A 23,076-nucleotide genomic window follows, 5' to 3' on the forward strand; every position below is an offset into this window, starting at 1 on the left:
TGGGGTAAACTTTGTTTCCCATCCACTCGTCAAGGTTTCTCTTGAAGAGGGTTAGTGAGGAGCTCTGCCTAATGTAGATTGGAATCTTGTTCCAGAGCATAGGAAGTCTCTGGGACAGGAATCTATCCCTCCAGCACGTCCTATTTATTGTTGTGGTGAGGTTTAAATCCCTGGAACGTGTGGCTTGAGGGGATATGGTCATGTCCATCAATTCAGGGTTGGGCATGGCTTTGTATGTCAGGCAGAGATCACCTCTGAGTAGTTGGTATGCAACAGAGTACAGCTGGAGTTTCTTCAGTCGAGCTGCATAGGGCATCTGCTTGAGGCCAGTGATTCTCTTGGTGAGGTAGTTCTGTGGTCTTTCCAGTTTTTGCAGGTGTCTTGTAAGGTACATCCCAAATGGGACATTGTACTCTGATGGGTCTGAGTGATGCATTTAAGGGCCCAATGACCTCTTTTGATCTGGATGCAAACCCTTTTGTGATTAGGTGGGCCACATAGAAGGATTTTATAACCACTTTGGCAATGTGATTATCAAAGGAGAGGTTATCTACTTGGATCCCCAGATCCCTTATTACGTCTTTCGTATTTAGGGGGCTACCACCTATGTGGTAGTTTGTGGGTACTTTCTTTTTTCCAAAGGGGATGACTATGCACTTTTTGGCATTTAGCTTGAGGCCATGGTTTTGACACCAGGTATCTGTCTCGGTGAGACGCTTTTGGAGGGTATCTGTGTCGGCCGTAGAGTCCATTATAGCCCCTAGTTTGCAGTTATTTGAACTTGGTCAGCCATAGTCCTCCTGTGCTTGCCTGTACCTTTGAGAAGTATATGCCGAACAGGCGGGGTTGTAGGACTGAGCCCTGGAGAACGTCCGTTTGTAACAGGTTTAGAGTCGGACCTAGCTCCCGCAACTCTTGCCATGTGGGTTCTGTCTGTGAGTCAGTTGGCAGCCCATCTCGTGACGTAGGGGTTTATGTTCAGGCTGGTGAGCCTGTCTATGATACTGGAGTGGGGAAATGGTGTTGAAGGCCTTTGCGAGGTCTAGGTAAGCTATGTGGACCACCTTTCCCTCGTCTATAGCCTTGGTGACTGTCTCAAAGAAGTCCACCAGGTTTAGGAGGCATGATCTGCCCTTAAAGCTGAACTGGGTAGGGTCCAGTGTTTGGAGGGTTCCAATGTCTCTGTTAATGAGATCCATGATGATGTGCGCCATAGCTTTGCAGACCAAGCTAGTCAGGCTTATAGGGCGATAGTTCCCGGGGTCCATTGTGGCTCCACCTTTGTGGAGTGGAATAACCATTGCTGTGCGCCACTCTGTGGGCACGTAGCCTGTGGAGAGGCTGAGTTTAAACAGTGTGTTTAGGTGAGGGGTTAGTTCATCTTTGAGCTCGTATAGGATGCAGGCTTGGGACACCGTCCGGTCCCATTGATGCTGTGTTTTTTGGCTTTGGAGAGGGCTGTTTTAACCCAAGTGTCTGTGATTTCAGGGGCACTACATTCTTCTGGTATAGTTATGGGCCCTTTTAGGGGTGAGAGGGGGCTGAAGTTTGCACTGAACCTGTCTGCCTGAGCAGATAGCCTGAATACCTCTAGGCACAAGATGTATCCTGTTGGGGGCATTTACACACACACTTACTTTCTGGCAAGTAGAGGGTTATTAAGAGCTTACAAAAAAAGTTTATCCCCTTCTGGACGATAAGTATGAATCCCCAGCTCCCAGCTTTCTCTCTTGATGTGTTAGAAAGCAAGAGTCTAGAGTAATTAATGCACCTGTAGTGGAGAGGGGCTTTTTTGCCTTTGTAATAAATTTTTAATTCTTTCATTTGTTATAAATGAACCAAAATCACTATGAATACTGCAGTACTTGATTCATTCTTTGGCCATTAAAGCTGATACAGCTATATACTTGATGAAGCTCCATTAATTTTTCAGGATGGATTGCCTAGGATGTGCTACTACTAATGTGTACACGGTCTTAATAATGTCTCATTCCCCTTTTTTGCTGATTCTCTTATAAGCCATGGTGGTGCAGCGAAAGCGTTGCCTCACAGCAAGAGGTTCTCCCGTTCGATCCTCGGCGGGAGCACCTTCTGTGTGGAGTCTGCATGTCCTCCCCATGGTCGAGTGGCATTCGAAAGACATGCATAGAATGGGCGTGCCTTCGTTGAATGTTTGGTGTCAATCTGGCACCTGTATATATAAAAAATAAATAAATAAAAATCTTCCGCCAATCATTAGCGGACCGGAGTTCCGCTGTAGCAACCCCTAACCGCGAAAAGCCGAAAGAAGAACATTGCTGCATTTGATTCTCAGCACAGGTCATCATCCAGCATTGATAAATGTTTATTTTACAAAATATTTTCATGTTTTTGGTGCTTAGTTCACCTCTCATCATCAGTACACATTGTTGTACTGTTACCATTCTAATTCTATACCCACTGCTACACATCTTTCATAGGGCCTAGCTCCTAGGGGTGGCAAGGTGCAGAAATAATCATATATATGTTTGTGCGTCTGGTCACACACGCTCCTCCGGGCCGGCTCCAGCAGCAGCTTACTCACTCTGACAGACTCTGGCAGCAGGCAGCTTCTGTAAATTAATCCTGTCCGCTCCACTCTGCAAATACACTCCAACAGATTACTCACTCTGGCAAGAAATACAGGCAAATGCAAACTACTAAAATCAAAAAAAGAACCACATCGTAGTACAACTCTGGTAGTGAGAGATTAAGCGCTTTTCGTTTATTGCAATGAATAAACTTCTTCAGATAAATTAAAAACAGGAAATCACAGTTTAAATACTCAATAAGTTTAAAAGTCAATTACATAAAGTGATAACGCCCTTCCTACTTTAAAGCACAACTAAACCAAAAACTGTTTAAAAGAACTCGTAGTATGCAAACATTATGAAAGCATTAATACCGATATCTAACCTACTACAACAAATTCTAAGTAGGCTATAGAAAAATATAAAAAATATAATAAATAATACTAACTAAAAATCATAATCTGACAATACATGCTAGTAACTGAATTAGCACACTAAATGTGCATGACATGGTACTAACAATATACCAAACAGCTCAATATAATAAAGGAGTGCAAAACACATTAAAGTAGTACTATGAAAACAAAATTGCTCAACAACGAAACATGGCTTAATCCTAGTGCTGTGTGAGAACTTATACACAGCCTACCTACAGAGACTCCTAAGTTTAAGGACACAACTAAGAGAACAATTCTCATTAAGTCTAATTTGCCACTCCAGCTCTCGCTCTTCTAGCTTGATTGGAAGGGGGACACCCCTAAAATCTTGTGTAATTTGATCAATAATCATGAATTTAAATGAATGGTTGAAAGACAGTGAAATATGCTTAGCTAAAGGATTAGCTAATTTCTGCTTCCTAATCGCATAGATGTGTTCATATATGCGCTCACGTAGGCGTCGTTCAGTTTTTCCCACATAAAAAGCCGGGCAGGTTTGACACATGGCTAAGTAGATCACTGATCTTGAGTTGCAATTAGCTCGAATATTCAGTTTAAATTCATGATCATGCACTTTAAATCTATTGGATTCTAAAATGTATTGACAATAGTTACATGCCTGACATTTAAACATTCCAACTGTCAAAGGCTTATAACCATTGTGCCGTTCTAGGAGGGTTTTAAGATTTCTAGCCTTTCTATAAATGACAAAGGGCTGATTGCCAAGTTTTTGATAAATAATATTGTCATTTTTGAGTAACTCCCAATTTTTGCGTAGTGTCAGAACACAATCATTACTATTCAGACTGTAAGTAGTTATGAATGAGACCCCAGGACTATCGGATGAGAACTTATTCAAGTGCTTGATCTCCGAGCCTATGCTCGATACAAAGTTGTTAGTATGAGCCAAATTAACATTCAGAATTGGTTCATAGAAGTGGGATTGGCGCTTGATTTGAAACTTCTTCTATAATGGCATCAAGCATTTCATCCGGATAGCCTCGATGTAAAAACATATTCCTTAGGTGGCCACATTCGTTGGCAAACTCAGTCTAATATAATAATACGAGCTGCCCTCACTAACTGACCTTAAACAATCGCCCGCTTCTGATGGATAGGGTGACAACTAGAGTAGTGCAAAAAAGAATTGGAGTACATAACTTTCCTGAAAATGTTGGCTAGATATTTCTGGAAAACAATATCTTTAGAAAGTGAAATGTCCAAGTAAGAAATGACACTTGTATGAAAAGTAGCAGTAAATTTCAAAAACTGTGTAGTTGAATTGAAATATTCCACTAATGCTTCGCTCATGGGTAGGTCGCCATCTAATAAGATGAAAATATTGTCCAAGTAACGAGTATAAAAAAATCATCTGATCTTTAAATGGGCAATTACAAAATACATGGTCATGTTCCCATTGGGCCATAACTAGATTAGCGACACTAGCTCCACAAGGGGAACCCATGGCTACTCCAGTTTTCTGTAAATAGAAATTACCAAATGTGAAAAAATTATTAGTCAAGACTAGATCCAACATTTCATGAACCAACTCCACTTCATTCGCACTACCACCATTAGACCGAAGTAGTAGTTCCACCCATTCAACCGCTAAGTCTTGAGGAATGCAAGTGTACAAGTCCTTAACATCAATGGTAAGGAAATTGTACCTTGCATTAAAGACCAAGTTGTTAATTTTACCCAAAAAGGACCAAGAGTCCTTACAAATTTGAGAAAAATTGACCAGATATTTCTGTAGGATATTATCCACAACTTTGGTGCATGGGTAGGTGGGAGAACCACGGCCATCTACGAGTGGTCTCATGGGTGGGTTGTGGACATCCTTGTGGATTTTAGGGATGCCAAACAGGCAAGGAAATCTCGGAAATGCAGTAGATAGTTATAAATGTGTTGTGTTATTCTACCCTCAATGAACATCTCTTCTATGTGTTCCTTAATGTTGGTGTAAGCTCTATTTACTTCAGAGTGGGAGCTAATAGAGTATGAAGGACTATCCAATAAGCTGATCATCCTATTTTGATAATCAGTCTCGTCGAATAACACAAGACCCCCTCCCTTGTCAGGTTTGCAAAATCTAATGTTTTGAAGTTTAATCAAATTTATAATTTCCATTTCTTTTTTGTTAGAATAATATAATATTTTATTAAATTTGTGGCGGATGTCTAATTCGCAAACCAATTCAAACATCTGTAAGAGGGGATGAAGCGGGGGGTTATAAGTGCTAGGAATCCTAAAAGTGTTAACGTCAGAAGAATAAGAACCTCCGAACATCAAGTTCAAATTAAGCTTCCTCACATATAATTTCAGATCGATTATTGTTTTTACCAAATCTGCTTTTTGCGCTGGTACACAAGTGTAACCTTTGGAAAGTAACTCTACAAGTTCATGAGAAACATTCACAGTAGAAAAATTATAGACGTTAAAATCACCCTTGTCATTCGTAAGTATAACAGGAATGTTAGCTGTACTTTCATGACTGACAACAGAAGCGTCAGAAATGTCCAAGTCAACAGTTAAACAAACATCCCGATGTCCATTAACAGATCTACTTATAGGGACAATGTCTGCATCCACGCAGTGACTCAGTGGACTGTCCACACTAGATTCATCTGGTGCTACTGTCTGTTTCTGTTTGTTCTTCTGGTTGGAAAAACCAACCTGTTTTGGCTTTGTTCCTAAAACAATTAGGGTCATTAGACCTTAAGTTATAATGACCAGATTTTTTATGGTTATCAAAAGGAACAGAATCCAAGTCAGATGAAGCATTGAGACAGTCGGCAACAGTGCCCGGGACATAAATTGCCTGGACTGAATTCATGTTGGAAGATGATTCACCATTGTTAGATTGAGTTTTTGGTTTAGTTGTGCTTTAAAGTAGGAAGGGCGTTATCACTAAGTATGTAATTGACTTTTAAACTTAAGTGAGTATTTAAACTGCGATTTCCTGTTTTTAATTGATCTGAAGAAGTTTATTCATTGCAGTAAACGAAAAGCGCTTAATCTCTCACTACCAGAGTTGTACTACGGTGTGGTTCTTTTTCTTTTTTTGATTTTAGATTATGACAGAAAGCAGCTTCCAAAAATAAATCCTGTCCATTCCCACTTGCAAAAACCAGCCAGAAACTCGGAAATACATGCCACGAGCTGAACTAACGTCATCGTGGGCAGTTGGGAGGTGCGGAAAATGAAAATAATCTGTAATATGTGACAATTGTGAGGTATGGATGATCTGCAAAAGTGGGGGGGCTCCACTCCCCCCTCGCGCTATGGTTCTGGCGCCCATGAGTATGTTTAGAGCTTTATAAATCTTTTAGTAGCATTTAGCAAAGACACATTTGCCAGGTTGTCAGTCGCTGCTTTTGAGATTATAACAGCAGCATCCTGATGTGAAAAATCACTAGTTAGACTGCCCTAAGGTAAGCTGTGATGCAGCTTGGTGCTTTCATAGGTTGACTATGTAGTTCAGGTATTTGGTTCAGCATTTGGTCCCTGCTGTCTTTAAATCAGCATGATGTCATCATACAACTTTTAGTCCAGCCTATACTTAGTAATATTCTGAACTAGTTGAAACATATTCTGTCCATCCACCTGAGGAATTTTCTTTGCAATTTCAGTTGAAACTAGTCATAGTTCTTTGGAAAGAGTCTGCATCTTGGAGCATGTTTGTTATGGAAGCTGTTTATTTACAAAATTATTTTAAGTACAGTGAAATTAAGAAGTACTGCCCATTTCCACATCTGGGCAGGTGTTAGTTGCAGCAGCGTAAGTATTCTTAATTGTTATTGGAACATTAGCAATTTTCTTTTGCGGTGTCCCGTTTAAACCTTTTAATGCACTGAATACATTTTTTCTCTCGTCATTGCAAATTAAACAACTGGGCATGTGTACAGATTTCTGTTATACTGATAGCATGGTCCTATATGATGCATATGCTTCATAATGTTCATTGCTTTATACAGAATACATTCATATGTAAACTGAGATCTATTGTCTGTTACAAGCCAGTTGTAATGGCAAACCAAGTCTTGCAAATGTGGTTCTGAGAATTTGTTGTAGTGCTGTTGCTATTGGACAGCAAAACGCAAGTAACCAAGACTGGTCTTGGCAATTGGGGGAACCAATGTGGGCGATTTTTGGTGGGGCTTCCTGCTGGTCCCCCCCATTCCACCCATTGGCCTCCTGGACTTGAGATTTATTTTGACTTTGGTGTTTGGGAACATATACAGTGTATTAAAAAACATTTAAGTTAAAAAAAAAAAAAAAAAAAAAAAAAAAATCTACTACTTTACTTTTCCTTCGTTACGTTTTTCCTTTTTTTTTTTTTAAACAGACAGTTCATCCTTTCTTGGTAAGTTAAATACTCTACATACACCACAGTTTTGAGGTGCTGCAGACAACACCATGCAGACTGTACTACTTTGAAGTAAGTTTATTTGAACATGAAACAGAGCAACATCTGACTCCTCCCTTTCCAGCTCTTACTTTCCATGCACAGTGACCTTGGATGTCACTAAGTATGGGACAGATGAGACTGTGGGAATAGGTTTGATGGCTGTGGAGAGACTCGGGGGGGGGGGGGCTGCCATTATCCCTTTATCAAGCTACAAATTTGCTTTAACCACGAATGGGTGACTCTCCTGTGGCCATTTCTGGTTACTCAGACCACTCGTCTTCTACTGTGGCTCCCTCTAGTGGTGTTACTTCACTGCCATGGACTGGGAGATTAGACATGTCCTCTAGAGCTGTTGGAGTGCCTTTGACAGGCAAAAGAGAACCACTCTTGTCAAGCTTGGAGAGAGGAGCAGGGAATAATGCATTTCTGCCTAGCCAGACTGGGATGCCTGTCTCATGGGGTGGTATGCCTAACAGGAGTTTGCCTGCTTCTGTAAAAGTACATATCAAAAAGAAGCAGGAAGTTAAACCTTTAACTTCCCCCGTCTGTCAGTTTATACAGGAGTGTTTTGTTGGGCTTAGCCTGAGGCTGGGTTCAGCTGTTGACCCTTCTAATCCTGCTGTTACTGGTAAGAGAAAAATTAATTCTTTATTTTCTAAAGATTCCCAATATATTGATCAGGAAAATGATTTTGAAGGGACGACTTTTGCTTTCCCTACACAGATGACCGATTCTGATTTTGAAGAGAGTATCTTTTTTTTTCCTGATAGTCTCTAAATAAGCTAGTTATTTCAGTGGGAACATTATATTCCACAGTTCTTACAAAACAAAAAAAAGCTTATAACTGTAATTTCCTGAACCCACTCCTGTTCTGTTCTACCAGCATTGTAGGATGTTACAGCATGTAACTTGTTAGACAGTTTGCCTACTGTCCCTAAGAAAATGCATTGATTGTATAAAGTTACTCAGTTTTAAATTTATTTTCTAATCCTAGATCTGACCATGAAGTGATTTTCTTTGCTAAGTCTTGCTGATTTCTAAACATTTGGCAAATGCTAATCTCTCCCCCTCTGATAAGGTTGGGAAAGCCAGTGAAGGAGTTGGTGGGGGGTGGAATATTTCTGTCGCACTTTTTATTCTTAATTGTCACGCTCACATGTTAATTTATGCTTCCAAAATATGAGAATATTAGCAACATTATAGCTACCTTTCTCTCTTCTGAGGAAACCATCTTCTATGAAAAAATCTTATTGCTTTTGTGCCTAAAATGGCTGTGTGCACTTATCGTTCAGCTGATATCTCTTCAGAACAGCTGCTACTGGAAAGGTTTGCTTGGTTACAAGAGTAAAATTTGCCTGAGGTTGTTAAAGCTGAAATTTGGAACTCTTTCAGGTCGAAAAGTTTTAGGACCATGTGCTGCTGAGGTCCTGAAAAGTGTGGTGAGAGTGGGAAACTGAATCAAAGGATTACTCTGATTGTTCAGCTTTCTTTTCCAAGTTTGCTAAAGGTTTTACACTTGACCTCTGCACCATTTTTATTTATAAAAAACAAAATAAGCAGATATGGCACGTTTCTCACAAGCAGACGTTAAAAAAAACAATGGCAATGGGACTCTAAAAAGAAAGTCGCCCCCCCAGAAACAAGGCCAGTCCAAGTTTATCTGAAGAGGGCTTTCTCCCTTTGAACCCTAGTGAGCCTTTAAATCCTTTTCAAATAGACTGTTTCCCTCTTTCATCTTGAACAAAAACATTTCACTGTCAGAGAAAGTCCCACAGTTCAAAATACTATTCCTTCATGAACTGTTACCTTTGATTCCCCCTTGTTTGTTAGTAACTCTAGATTTAAAGCAAGCACCTTGCATTCCCATGGCCTCAAATGCTAAATGTTTGATGTGAGAGTGTTCAATCTCGCCGTTTGTTCTTACACCTGGGTTCGGAGCCGATCCTCGGCTCTGTCGGCCGCTTGACAAAGCTCTGCATCGAGAAGAAGCTCGAGACCAACCTAACTCCCACAATCCCCCTCTGCCTTCACCTCAGATCTAGTTTGCCGCTGCAAAGATCGCATCATTTTGATGAGCTCGGACCACCTGAAAGCTAAGATTGATTATTTCTTATAATTCTTTCATTAGTTTTTGTATGCAGATTTTCTCAGATTGATTGTGTGTATGTGCGAGTAGTGTATCGAGGGTTTCTCGGTTCCGTATATAAGTTTTATATACTTTTATATACTTTTGAGTTTTCCCTCGGGGCCTACCCCACCCTTAACTGGACTTGACTATTGGATGTGACTTAACTATCAGGATTTGACATTTATTACTGGCTTTGACTTATTAATTGGATTTGACATTTACTACAGGCTTGTACACTGTTTCTGGAATTGTTATGTCAGAAAAGGCTAAATCAGGCTTCAAACGATGCCAATGTGGACAGAAGATGTCTGTCACAGACAATCATAGTTCCTGCGTCTACTGTCTTGGCCCTCTCCATCTGCAGGAAGACTGCTCTATCTGTCATTCATTCAGTGGAAGGGTCATGACAGATAGGCGCAGGAAACTTATGGATAGGGGTCTTCTGAAGCCTACATTCCAAGAGGCTCTGGATGCATCAGACCAGGCATCTAAATCCTCGAAGGAATCTAAGACGTCGGAGCCCAAGTCATCGGCTCCGAGCTCTTCATTCAAAGTTCGATCACCGGTTCCACAGACTTCGGGGCCGAACTGTTGTCAGTTACCGAGCCTCGAGTCTTGGAACCGGTGACGGAGCTTCCTCCTCCTGCACTGTTGAGGTCGGCTCCGTCTTCGATTCCTTCGACGCGTTCTTCCAGGCCCCTCTCCGACACCGATGTAGACCGCGTGGTGCAGAAATTGATGGAGATTACAGCCTTGTCCAAACTCATCTCTGTCTCCTCCCAGCTGGTGTCGAGACTCGAAGGCCTTCCCTTATCTCCACCTGTTCCTCCTCCGAGGCCTATCCAGTCTTCGGAGCCGGGAGAGGCTGACCTGGTGATTGTGGAGCCCTCGGTACCAGAGCTGTCCCTTTCTCGGTCGGTACCGTTCACCTCTACTCCGTCGGATCCAGTACCGGAGTCGAAGATCCATCCTTGGGTCCGGGACTGAGAGTCGGACTGATGTTTCAGTTCCAACGCTCCCTCTCGGAGCCTCGGCTCGGATCGACTCGGCTCCGTCCTCGGGGTCGATGCCTTCGGTGCCTGTCTCGGGAATTCCTCCGACTTCTTCGGAACCGGGGGATGCCTCGACTCGGGACCCGGGGGCCTTCGAACTCATGAGGAAGGTGTTGTCTGTTCAGACAGCCACTTAAGCAGATACAGTTTCTCCTTCCAATAAAGGGCCGTTATCCTCCTCTGCACCCACGGCTACATCTAAGCATTGAGCACCTGTGTCTCAGCCACCCCTAGAGGGTGCCCCTTCGGATGCCCCCCCCGAGGAAGTTCCGAGGAAAAGATTGTGTAAGAGGAGACACTTAGATTCTCCACAAGAATCATTGACATCGGACACTGACTTGGATGAGTCAGAAGGGTCCCCAAAGTCACCCTCGGAGGATGTCTCTTTTTCTGACATCCTGGAGATCCTAAAGCAGAGAGGTGATTGGCAATCCCTCCCCCCTTCTGAGGATGAGTCGGTCTTGCTGAAGGCATTCGGTGCTCGCCCTTCCTCCTCCTGGGTCACTCCGCCCTTCGATGAGTTAATGGAGCTGATTGCTCGAAGGGCGTGGGAGACACCTGACATGGTGGAGCCAGTCCCTAGAAAGCCTAACAAATTTATTACTGCCCCCCAAGATAAGGCTTATCTGACAAAGGGAGTGCCAGTGGACGCTATGGTGGTGGCAGCGGCCACGAAAAAGGAGATGTCGGAATCTTCCTCATCTGTCCATCCGCCTAATAGAGATTCTAGGACTATGGACAGATATGGGAAGCGCATTTTTAGTTCAGCGGCTTTTTCTATGCGATCCCTGAACTATTTGACCCATTTTACACGGCTACAGAGGGATCTAATCAAAGAGTTGGGAGATACCCTCCAGGGTACTACAGATGCTGCTGTTTCGGAGAAGGTTACAGCACATCTCAATACCCTTACTTCTATTGTAAACTCATCCATGAGGCTGATCTCATACGCAGCCGAAGGATCGAGTAGGGCAGCAGCTTCAGTGATTGCTCTTCGTAGGCAGTCCTGGATGCACTTATGTTCATTTGCGGAAGCCTTCAAGTCTTCCTTTACTAACGCCCCATTTGATGGTGCCACTCTCTTTGGCCCTAAAGTAAAGGAGACCCTTACCCGGTGTGAGCAAGAGGGAAAGACTCTGTCTGCTGTCGGAGTCCGTTTTTCCACCCCATCCAGACTGTACCCCAAAGGGCAACGTGGTGGAAAAATGTGGTTTCGAAAACCCCAGGGTTCTTTTCCAGGCGCACAGGGTGATACCCCCTCCAGAGGCAGAGGAGGGGGTAGAGGTGGAAGACGTCACCCTGGCGGCAGAGGGGGTCCGCAAAACCAAGGTGACAGGGATACACTCCCCGGGAAACATTCAGCGCTCCTGAGAGGAGGCCTGACTGTCCTGCTCTGGAGGCAGTCGGGGGTCGCTTAGCTTTGTACTCTCAGGCCTGGCGAAATCTTACATCAGACAATTGGGTAAAAAGCGTTGTTACCAGAGGCTACAAAATTCCCTTTCTATTGCCCCCAATTCCACAGAAAAGACTCCCAGATGTGCCGCCCCATCTGCGAGGCCCTGCAGCTACAGAAATTTCAAAGCTGCTAGAAAAAAGTCATCCAACCAGTCCCAGCGGACCAAAGAGGATTCGGAACTTACTCAAGGTTCTTTTTAGTTCCAAAAAAGACAGGGACTGGAGGCCAATTCTGGACCTAAGCAAACTCAATACCTTCATCAAGAAAGAAAAGTTCAGAATGGTCACGCTTCAATCGATCCTTCCATTTTTACGGAAGGACGACTGGATGTGCTCAATAGATCTAAAGGACGCATACTACCACATCAAAATGGCCAGGGCGTCCAGGGATCACTTGCGCTTCCGGCTGGGAGCCAGTCACTTTCAGTTTCGAGCCCTGCCCTTTGGCCTGACCTCAGCCCCCAGGGTCTTCACCAAATGTATGGCAGTGGTAGCATGTCACTTGAGACGCCTCGGATTCCAGGTGTTTCCGTATCTGGACGACTGGCTCCTTTCTGCCACCACCGAGCGTCGACTGATTCAGGCCAGGGATTACACACTACAACTTTGTGTTCATCTCGGAATTTCCGTAAATTTCGAAAAATCTTTACTACAGCCATCACAGCATGTCTCATTCATAGGAGCAGAATTGGATGCATTGCTTAATTCTAAGGCTTCCCCCAGAAAGGATAGCCTCCCTACAAAACCATATACTTCTTCTTCTTCTCATCCAGAAAATCCCCAGCGAAACTGGTTCTGAAGGTTTTGGGCCTCATGGCAGCTTCTCTCATTGCGATACCCTTGGGAAGACTGCACATGAGAGTTCTCCAATGGCTTTGCACAATGGTCGTTCCAAAAGTTACCCCTGACACACGAGATCTACATCACAAACACATGCAAATCGCACCTGGCTTGGTGGCTTCGAACTTGCAATCTCTCCAGCGGAAGACCATTTGTGCTACCCACTCCTACAGCAACGGTGACCACGGACGCTTCCCTGATAGGGTGGGGGGGCATCTTTCAGGGACAGACAGTCCAAGGCGAATGGACCAATTTGGAATACAATCTGCATATCAATGTTCTGGAGTTGAGGGCAGTGTTTCTAGCATTGCAACACTTTGCTCCCCTTCTTCCTCTAGGGACAATTGCAGTCCAGACGGACAACATGTCTGTAGTCTGGTACATAAACAAGCAAGGGGGAACCAAGTCTTACCAACTATGCAGAGAGGCCAGGAGAATCTGGCAATGGGCGGAGTCCACAGGTCGCTTTCTGATAGCAATGCACATCCCGGGGTTATCCAACATCATAGCGGACAGGTTGAGCAGAGCCATCCTGTTACCTCACGAGTGGTCCCTCAAACAGTCAGTTGCGAAGGAGATTTTTCGCAAGTGGGGCCAGCCTTCCTGCGATCTGTTTGCGTCTCCAATGAACGCCAAATGCAGGAGCTATTTTGCCCTATTACCCCCTCCAGGGGAAGTCCCAAGGGACGCTCTGGTTCACGATTGGCCCCCGGGTCTCCTGTACGCTTTTCCTCCTGTTCCCCTGATTTCAAAATTTTTACAGAAAGCCAGCAACCTGCAAAGGACAATTATCCTCATTGCCCCATTCTGGCCTCGTCAAATATGGTTTCCCTTTCTTCTAGCACACCAAATGCGGGAACCCTGGATCCTGGACCCAGAGCCGGATCTACTGACCCACTCGTCAGGGGCTCTCCACCCGTCGCTTCTCTCCCTCAAACTAGCAGCTTGGCTGCTCCGCTTCCCTTCTTAGCCAGGTCTGATCTTCTATCTCCTGCAGTTCAAAATATTCTGGTGGCTTCTCATAAAGCATCCACTACAAGGATTTACACCAGTAAATGGAAGCGTTTTGTGCATTGGGCAACTACACAACAATTGGATCCCTTAGTAGCTCCTCTGAATAAGGTCTTGGAGTTTTTAACCGAATTGTTCCACCAAGGGGCTTCTCCTGCCACTTTGAGAGTGCAATTAGCTGCCATATCGAATTTTCATGTGGGAGAAAGTGGGGCTCCTATTATGGCTCACAGACTTTGTAAGGCCTTTCTAAAAGGATCTTTCCATATTAGACCACCAGTTAGAAGTCCTACTTCACCTTGGAACTTGAACCTTCTTTTGTCACAGCTGATGCTACCACCCTTTGAACCAGCCTCTTCCTGTCCTTTGAAATTTTTGTCATGGAAGACCCTTTTTCTAGTGGCTATCACATCGGCCAGGCGGGTATCGGAGCTCCAGGCTCTTTCAGTTCAACATCCTTATTTAATTTTTCACCCTGACAGAGTTTCTCTTCGCACTAATCCATCCTTTCTTCCCAAAGTTTGCTCCATTAATAATATTAATCAGTCCATTGAACTGCCCACATTTTTCAAGAACCACTCCAATAAATTGGAATATATGTTACACAAGCTAGACGTTCATAGGCAACTCAGATTTTACTTGGACAGAACTAAGGATCACAGGAAAACAGACCAGCTCTTTGTGGCCTTCTCAGACACCAAGATGGGTATGGCGGTTACAAAACGAACCCTGTCCAAATGGCTTTCTGACTGTATTATTTTTGTCTATACTGCCTCTGAGCAAACCTTACCTGTCAAGCCCAAAGGGCACTCTACAAGATCAGTATCTACATCCCTGGCTCATGCAGCTCGCCTACCGTTAGACACTATTTGTGCGGCTGCCACTTGGTCTAAACCACATACCTTCATTACTCATTACAAAGTGGATAGGATTTCTAGGGACAGGGCAACCTTTGGTTCCACTGTGCTCAGGAACGTTCTCCCCTGAGTTCCTCAGGAACACGGAGCTAGGGACGCTACCCAGGTGTAAGAACAAACAGCGAGATTGAACACTCTCACATATAGAAGTTATGTCCTTACCATAACGTTCCATGTGGAGTGTTCATCTCGCCTTTGTTCTTACATTCCCACCCTCCCACCCTCAGGAAGAACGTCCAATTTAGGTGCCTGGTTTGTTTCTCCTGCTTCTGCCTTGAGCAGTTGTTGTACTATGTAAATAGTTTTCTTGTTTGGTATGAAAGTGTTATGCTCTCTTCTGTTCTCTGCTGGTTTGCTTGCAAACTAGATCTGAGGTAAAGGCAGAGGGGGATTGTGGGAGTTAGGTTGGTCTCGAGCTTCTTCTCGATGCAGAGCTTTGTCAAGCGGCCGACACGGAGCCGAGGATCGGCTCCGAACCCAGGTGTAAGAACAAAGGCGAGATGAACACTCCACATGGAACGTTATGATAAGGACATAACTTCTATTTTAGGTTTTCTATGTCTGGTTTTCTCTTTCAGAAGTTAATAATTTCCACTGAAATAGTAGCCTTTAGACTATATGGACTGTTTTCCTGCTCACGAAACAAATTGCCAGCTTCACAAAGCTTTTGTAGCCTTATTCCCTCCCCTCGCATACTTTCACTCCAGTTGCTGATTTGCCTCCCAGGGGCTAGCCACTCAGAGTGAAGATTTTATCGGCACTTTCTTGCTACCTTGAGGAAAAGCAAATCTTGGGATTCACAGGTGCAGCAGTTGTCAGAGAGCTTTCATTCTGATATATGTCCCTGTTGAAAAATCCCTCCACACAGAAATAGTTGCCCTTTTAAGTTGGTATTAAATTTTATTTTTTTGTGTAAAATAACCAGATAGTGTCTGAATGTGTTATCCACAATAAAATGAATTCCAAAAATCACAAGAAAAGACACAACCTCTCAGAACTGAAATTTTAAATGTCTACAAAGCGTTCGAGCAAACTGCCCTTCCTCAGAGTGCAACTAAACAATTGAACAGATCAGAGACTCTTGCATATATAATCAGTCCGTTATCAAAACCCTCAACAAATTGGTCAGTGCAGCTATAAAAATGAAATATATTACATGATATAAAAATGTTTCTAATAAATACATATAACATATTTTAATTCATATCTTGCTAGATTTCATTTTCAGCACTGGTTTAATACTAATAGTTGCATTTAGACCTGGTGCATGATAGCTGTCAGTAACTAGATCCATTTATACTGTATACTCTGCGTAGTGATATCTGCATGCCAAGGTGCGATAAACACTTTTAGCAGTACCCTAAACTTAAAAACTGTATTGTCAGTAGCTAGTATATGTTTAAATAACACGGGCTATGATGGATTGGGAGGTAGCTTTAAAGTATTCCTAAATTCTCTAAGAATCTTGTATTCTGTCAGAGCAAAATATTGTAGCAGGCAGGCTGAGATAATCAGGACCGAACTTCAGAAAGGAAATTGAATGAAGGGGGTCTTCCAGGAACTGATTAGTTTATAGGGAACACGTCCGATAGATCTTTTGGCCTGCTCTCAAAACAAATTAAACAAATTCTCTGCCAAGACTCCTGGCAAGGAAGCCTGGAAAACAGATGCATATTCATTTCCTTGGGTGGAAATGTTTCTTTATGCTTTTCCACCATTCACACTGATAGCAGGTAATTCTGAATATTCAGAAGGATTCCCCAAAAAATCATTGTAGTGACCTTCTTTTGGCCCAGGCATCATTGGTCCTCCTTTTTTATGGAATTTGCCAAGGGCAGTTAACATAGGCTTCCTCAAAGACTACTCATACAGGACGGGCAGTTTTATGCACCCCAGTCTCTAACAGCTTCAATTGACTTGGTGAATAATTCCTTTCAAATACTTTTTAGGCACTTATTTCATGAGCATGTGCATCAAGGTACTAAAGGAGGGAAGAACATTTTCTACTAGAAAATTCTATATTGGTACATGGAAGAAATTTTTCTAGTTGGTGCCTAGCCAATAGACAGGGGGCCCATCATGAATTTTGTACAACTGGTGATGAAGTATTTTGTCATTTAATTTCCCCTGGTCTTTCTTCCTGTAAAAGTTCATCTTGTGAACATTTCAGCATATTTACCAATGGATCATCCTCTTCTCTGTTGCAGTAAAAGTTTCTGAAAAGAGTTTCACACCTGAGACATGATCATAAGCAGGTTGCCTCTCCTTGGGATTTCAACTGTGTGCTGGAGAAATTGACAGTCACCCTGCCCAGCTGATTTAAGGTTCTTGACTTGGAAAACTACAGATCCTTCTGCAAGAAGAGCATCTCCATTGCAGTCTTTCAGGGTGGGTGGCCCCTACCTGATTTTTGCACAGCGGAGGTATCCGTTTGATTTTTTTTAAACCATGTTCAGAGTGATTTCAGTTTATTTTGACTCCAACTATCAGTGTCACAGTTGGATGTTGCATACTCTGGCCTCAGACTTAATCAGAACTTGTATTAATTACTGTTTCCTTTTTACTTTGATTCGCAGGCTGTTTAAAAAAAAAAGTGCTTGGCTTATAAAAAGGAACCAAATGAGGCAATATTGTTTTGAAGGAGACCCACAGAATCACTCAGTTGAAAATGGGGGAGGCAATGAGCAGGTGACCCCCGAGCACATAGATTTTGAGTGTGCATGATCACAAGATGCAAGCCAAACCATCTGAAGATATTGCTTTAGTTTTGGTAATGGGGCACTGCTTCAGATGTCCCTAAAGTTTTAGCTTCAGCATTAGTGTCTGTACTGTCCATGTCCACTTCTGTAGTGCCTGGCACTGGCAATGTTACTGATGGAGAAGCTTCATAATTCAGACTGCAAATTTTCAATACTCAGCAGTTTGTCAAACTGCTCAAAGTTATGTTCTGACTGTACATGACTATTTCTCTAGAGGCTGAATAGGAATTGAAAACCAATACATTTTTTTACATTATAGTGATTTCAAAATTCAGATACTGTGTAGATGCACACCACACTAGGGTTTGGGGAGTTGGCAGAATGGTTAAGGTGTTTACTTTGCAGACACAGGGTACAGAGTTCGAGTCTTCCCCTTGGAAAGCATAGCTTGGCTTAAAAAGAGCTCCTAGGATCCATAGCCAAGTACACTCCTTTGAAATAGTATAGCCTTTTGAAGTCACAGTAAATTTGTTCACTATTGAAATATTTGCACTTGGCGCCAACAAGTTGGAAAAATCCCACAAGCGACTTGGGAAGCAAGTCTCAAATTGTTGTTCTCCTTTAAACGTTTTTGTAGGGGAGCATCCCCTCCCCCCCCATTGAGCTTATATATACTTAACGCTGAGATTACCATACCTTGGAGCAAAGAGAAAATTCTGGGAAATGGCCATCTTGGACTGCAAGTCCATTATTTCAGCCATTCAGTCGGTGTTTCGGGATTTGCTGTAGCAGGTCCCAACATTTTGTAATGGTTACCCAAGTAATTTTCAAATTTATTAAATAACAGCTCTGAAAGAAAGGACAACGGAGAATATGTATAAAAGTTGTAGCATCACTTTTAATTGGTGTTGGCATTAAGGAGATGTGTTCCTTGTTAAATTTCTCAGCCAGGGTTTCCAGTAAAGAATGTGGTGGGCATGCACCTCTTGCCTCAGTCTCTTCATTATGACCTTTCCATGCTGTACTTCCTAAGTAATTATATTTTTCAGTGATGGTCTGAAGATGAAGTCCTGAGAGTGTTTATATGCTTATGAGTAAATATTGGGTTGGCCTTGTAAAAATTTGAAAGCTGTATTTTAAGGCGACATTGTTTGCGGCATGTGCTAAAGACATTGTTTCTATTGTAGTGTTAACCTCCTGAGCTTTTTTGAGAACGGTCTGAAATTCACTCGTTAATATAAATGTACTGTAATGGAACTTTTCTTCCCAGGCCTCTAAAGAAAATAAGCTCTGCACAAGGTTTTCCTGCCCAACAAAGACAAAGAAATTGTTAAAAAAAAAAAAAAAAAAAAAAAAAAAAATTTGACTGCTGTGGCACCTGTTTTCAAAAGGGTCCGTTTTTTTTTTTCTGAAGGCAGCCTATGGCATTTTGTTGCTAGGGCTGGTACTGGGCTTCTCAGTATTAGGACCATGGATGTCTGTGTGCTGCATTTTTCCATCATTGGAGTTTTTGATAGCAGTTTTTCCTATGGTCAATGCTCCTGGCATGATGCCTTGCTTAAGCACAACCCTTTTGAAAGGTGATTCTTGCAGCACTTACAGACCTTATAAGGATCTTTCTACATAGCCTCCTTTGACACCATTCATACAACAGGTGGCTACCTCCTTTTAACACATTCACCATTAAGAATTTGTCTATGCAGCTCCCCCCCCCCCCCCCTTGATCCAGGAGTCCACTCAGTTGCCTTACTCCATTCATTACATTTCTTGTGTCCTCTCTTCTTCCCCCCTTCACATATAGTTAAGAGAAATCTTGGAATCTTCAGATTCTTAACACCTCAGAAGTGGTCCAGAAAATATTTATCTGAGACCAAGTACTTGTAGATGTTTTTTTTGCACCATTTTCTAAAGGACTTTGATGTTGATGATGCACTCACTCTTCCCCACCATAGATGATTCTAAATTTTAAAGATTACCTTTAAACATTGCACTACAAGTGGGAGCTGACCTTCTAACCCCTCACCTTACTCTCCAGACTGCAGCATACCTGTTGGTCTCCGCCCTCCTTGATGATCCTTCTATTGGCTGAAATTTTATAAGGATACCACAAGTTTAGTATGGGAGACTGTTTAAGGGGGTTCCTGTTACTAAGGCAAGCCTAACCAAAGGATAAAAGGGCCACACAGACTAACCATTCAGTAAAAACTGCAAAAAAAAAAAAAAAAACACCCAGCCAAGCAGAAGTAGTCACTCTGTAATACTTGAAATGTGCTGTAGTGGATGTCCATGGGATGTATGCAGAGAATACCTTAAGGACCTATCATTGTTTCAGCTGTATGGCTTTGGAATGTCCATTACTTTCAGATTTTCTAAGGTACATTCAAGTCAATAAAACCAAACACCACTATCTGTAGATACACTATATTTCCGTCTTTTTTGACCTTGTCAGTACAGCACAAGTGGTTTGTTAGGTTATACTTCAGAAACAAGAGATTTGAAATCAAGATATATGCAAAGAACTGCTGCTTGGCTTTTCTTTGTTTTTACTGAATGGTTTCTCTGTGACCTTTTTACCCTATAGTTTGGATGGAAGTTGGGATATTGTGCAGATAAACTAATGTTTAGTGAACATAACGTCCTTCTGGAGATTAGATTGTAATGGTTTTGTATCTCCACTTCATATTTTTTCTGGAGATAGTATCTTTTGAACTTGATGATCATTGGAAAGGTTTTGTTTGAGATTGTCCTATCACTTGTTTAAGTTATGTACTTAACCTTAATGTACCATAATAGATAATGCATAATAATGGTACTGTTTGGCTAGGCTTATATAGGCCCTAGGGCCAGTAGCCTAGCACCTACGTATGAAACTGAGACACTTTTTATTTGAACCAGGTTAATCTTTCTTTGTAACACAACCCATCTTCCTCTTGCCATTGTAGATGGGGGTTTAGAAAGTACTTGAGAGCTTTTGACTTTTTTTTTGTCTTGTTCAACACTTTCCACTGTTTAATTGAGATCTGGCAGATAATCCGTCCATGTACAAAACTCTAGGAAAAGGGGAACTGTATGGTATAGGGAAAGTTGTCTTTTTTTTTTTTTTTTTAATAGGTGCTGTATTGTCCATTTCCTACTGACCTCAACACCTAGAGGTAGAGGATGATGGACATTTTCCAGCATATCTGTTACGGTAAATATATAACTTTATACCTTCATGCAACACCTGTTGTGGTTTTGCACCTGCTGTGAAAGCATTTTGTATGTCCGAACATTTTAGCACTCATTTGTGTGGGAAGTCTGACTTTTTCAACTTGAAAAGAAAGGGAGTATTTCTGTAATAGTCACTTCTTACTTGTGTGACATTCAAACATAATACTTGCTTTGTGGGTCTCTCTGGTGTTCTGTCCCACATTCTGATGCTCTTATTTATTGCTTTAGGTTTTTTCAGTCTGAATGCTGCTACCATCTGCACCATCATATCCTGAGGACTTTGGGCTTTATGGAAAGGATTAAAAAGTGAGCAGTGTCTGGTAAATGTCTTTTATTGGTAATGGTAAACATTGAGCATTTTTTATGTAATCATCATAGTTTCTGGACTGTAGATATGAAAAATGTTTTTCCTTGACCATAGCTTTAACGTAAGTCTGTCACACCTTGAAATGAAATTGGGGTATGGCTCTTCCCATTTATTTTATTTGGTGCACTTTTCATAACTGAATTAACTTGTCTGAGGACCCTTTTCAATTGCAACCAAGGCCAAAAAGTAACAAGATATTTAGTGTTTAAATGCATTGCAATGCAAGAGTCTAGAAAATGTTACAGTATACTAGTTAACAAATGTACCAAATTTAGTCATATCAATTTAATAAATCACAAAACATTGTATGAACTTGGTAATAAAGTAGAAGTGAACAATGAACACCTTAAAAAGGAGCAATATGGACTGGTTTCTAATATCACGGGGGTGGGAGCAGAGAGTTCCAAACCATCAAAGTCAAACTTGGAAAAATCTCTGAACAAGTGTGAAGCAGTGATGTAATGTTTGTGTTTTTTGCTGTGGATTCTGGATTGGTGGTTTGTCCACTTTGATGTTTGTGTTTCACTGTTGCAGTCATCACATTTGGGTTATCTGCTTGCAGTAGCCCTCAGTCGGCCTGATTATCAAAGTCTGGGTCCTGCGTCAGTTGCTGTCCCATCTTTCGTGACGTCAGGTAGTCAGGGGTATAAAGCATGCAGCCGATGCCATTACATCAGTCTCTTGCCGTTCAGTGCCCGAAGCATAAGCAGTTCGCAAGTGCCGGTCGGCAGACTCCTGAAATTTTCGTTTTCGAGTTTCAGAACCGAAGTCTTCAACTAAAGCTAAATACCCCATTGGGGAAACTTTTTCTTGCTCTAAACCGATGTCAGTAAAAGTCAATAATTGTATTTCTTGTGGAAAGCAAATACCTCATAAAGATTTTCATTCATACTGTATTCCTTGCCTAGGCCCTGACCACGACGTTACCTCTGTCAGTTTTGTGCCTTATTTAAACCACAAACTATTCGTTGTCTGTACATTTTCACTTCTAAATATTTTGGTACTCTGTTCGATTATTCAGACACGTCTTCGGTAAGCCACCCAACTACTGACATTCCAAAAAAATGCAAAGATAGACAGAGAAGGCTACCTAGGTCCAAAGCTGCCAACGACACTTATCCTAAGTAGTCGCCAATTCGCCGGTACTCTGGCGCTTTCGCAGCCCCTGATACCCAGTACTTCATATTCGCAGGCCTCTACTGAGACCCAGTCAGAGTCTGGTATGCCGTGAGATGCTTCAGCTGTGGAACCTGCGGATGTCTCTACCTTGGATGGGTCCGGAGTCGCTGTGCAGGCACCGGTTTCTGAGTGTGTATTCAGGCCTACTGACTTGCATATTAAACTGATGCCGTCATTTTCTTCTAGGCCTAAAACTCGATTTACCAATTTACCTCAGATTCTTCAATACTTAACTGAGATGCTTCACAAGGGCCTTTTCTTTTCCTCCTCTAAAATTCACGCCTCTGCCATTTCAGCTCATTACAACATAGAACCACCCCATCTTTTCTCGCACACTGCTCAAGCAGTTCCTCAGAGGGGCCAAAAACTTAAGACCACCCAGGAGAGCCCCAACCCCAGCCTGGGACCTTATTTTTGTATTGGAAAAACTCACTCTTCCTCCTTTTGAGCCAGCTGCAACTGCAGAGTTAAAATTCCTTTCTTGGAAAACAGCTTTCCTTTTAGCAATCACTTCAGCAAGAAGGGTATCTGAATTACAGGCCCTTATGGCAGTGGAGCCTTTCATCATCTTTCGTGCAGACAGGGTGTCCCTCAGGACCAATCCCTCTTTCATGCTCAAGGTGGTATCCAGTGTGGCTCTTAATCAGTCCATTCATTTGCCAACCTTCTTTTCTAATCCACAGAACAAAGGGAACTGATACTGCACTCCTTAGATATGCACAGACAACTTAGATTTTACTTGGACAGGACTAAATCTCAAAGGAATTCTGAACTGCTGGTGGCATTTGCTGCAGGGGCAGAGGGGAAGGGTATTTCAAAGC

General features: G+C 42.4%; 1 protein-coding gene across 4 annotated transcripts in view; it reads left to right on the top strand.

The window, feature by feature from the left end:
• TICAM1 (toll like receptor adaptor molecule 1) overlaps positions 1-23,076 on the top strand; it is an 843,759-nt gene that overhangs the window by 158,589 nt on the left and 662,094 nt on the right. For 3 of the 4 annotated variants that reach the window (XM_044053785.1, XM_044053783.1, XM_044053786.1), the window contains exon 2: positions 20,938-21,015. The gene's annotated coding sequence lies outside the window, so the exon portion shown is untranslated. Of the gene's footprint in view, positions 1-20,937; positions 21,030-23,076 lie in introns of all 4 variants that reach the window. The other variant, XM_044053784.1, reaches the window with a different exon arrangement.

This window comes from Protopterus annectens, chromosome 13.part0, assembly GCF_019279795.1.
Source record: "Protopterus annectens isolate FY-2018-M chromosome 13.part0, PAN1.0, whole genome shotgun sequence".
NCBI classification, from domain to species: Eukaryota; Metazoa; Chordata; order Ceratodontiformes; family Protopteridae; genus Protopterus; species Protopterus annectens.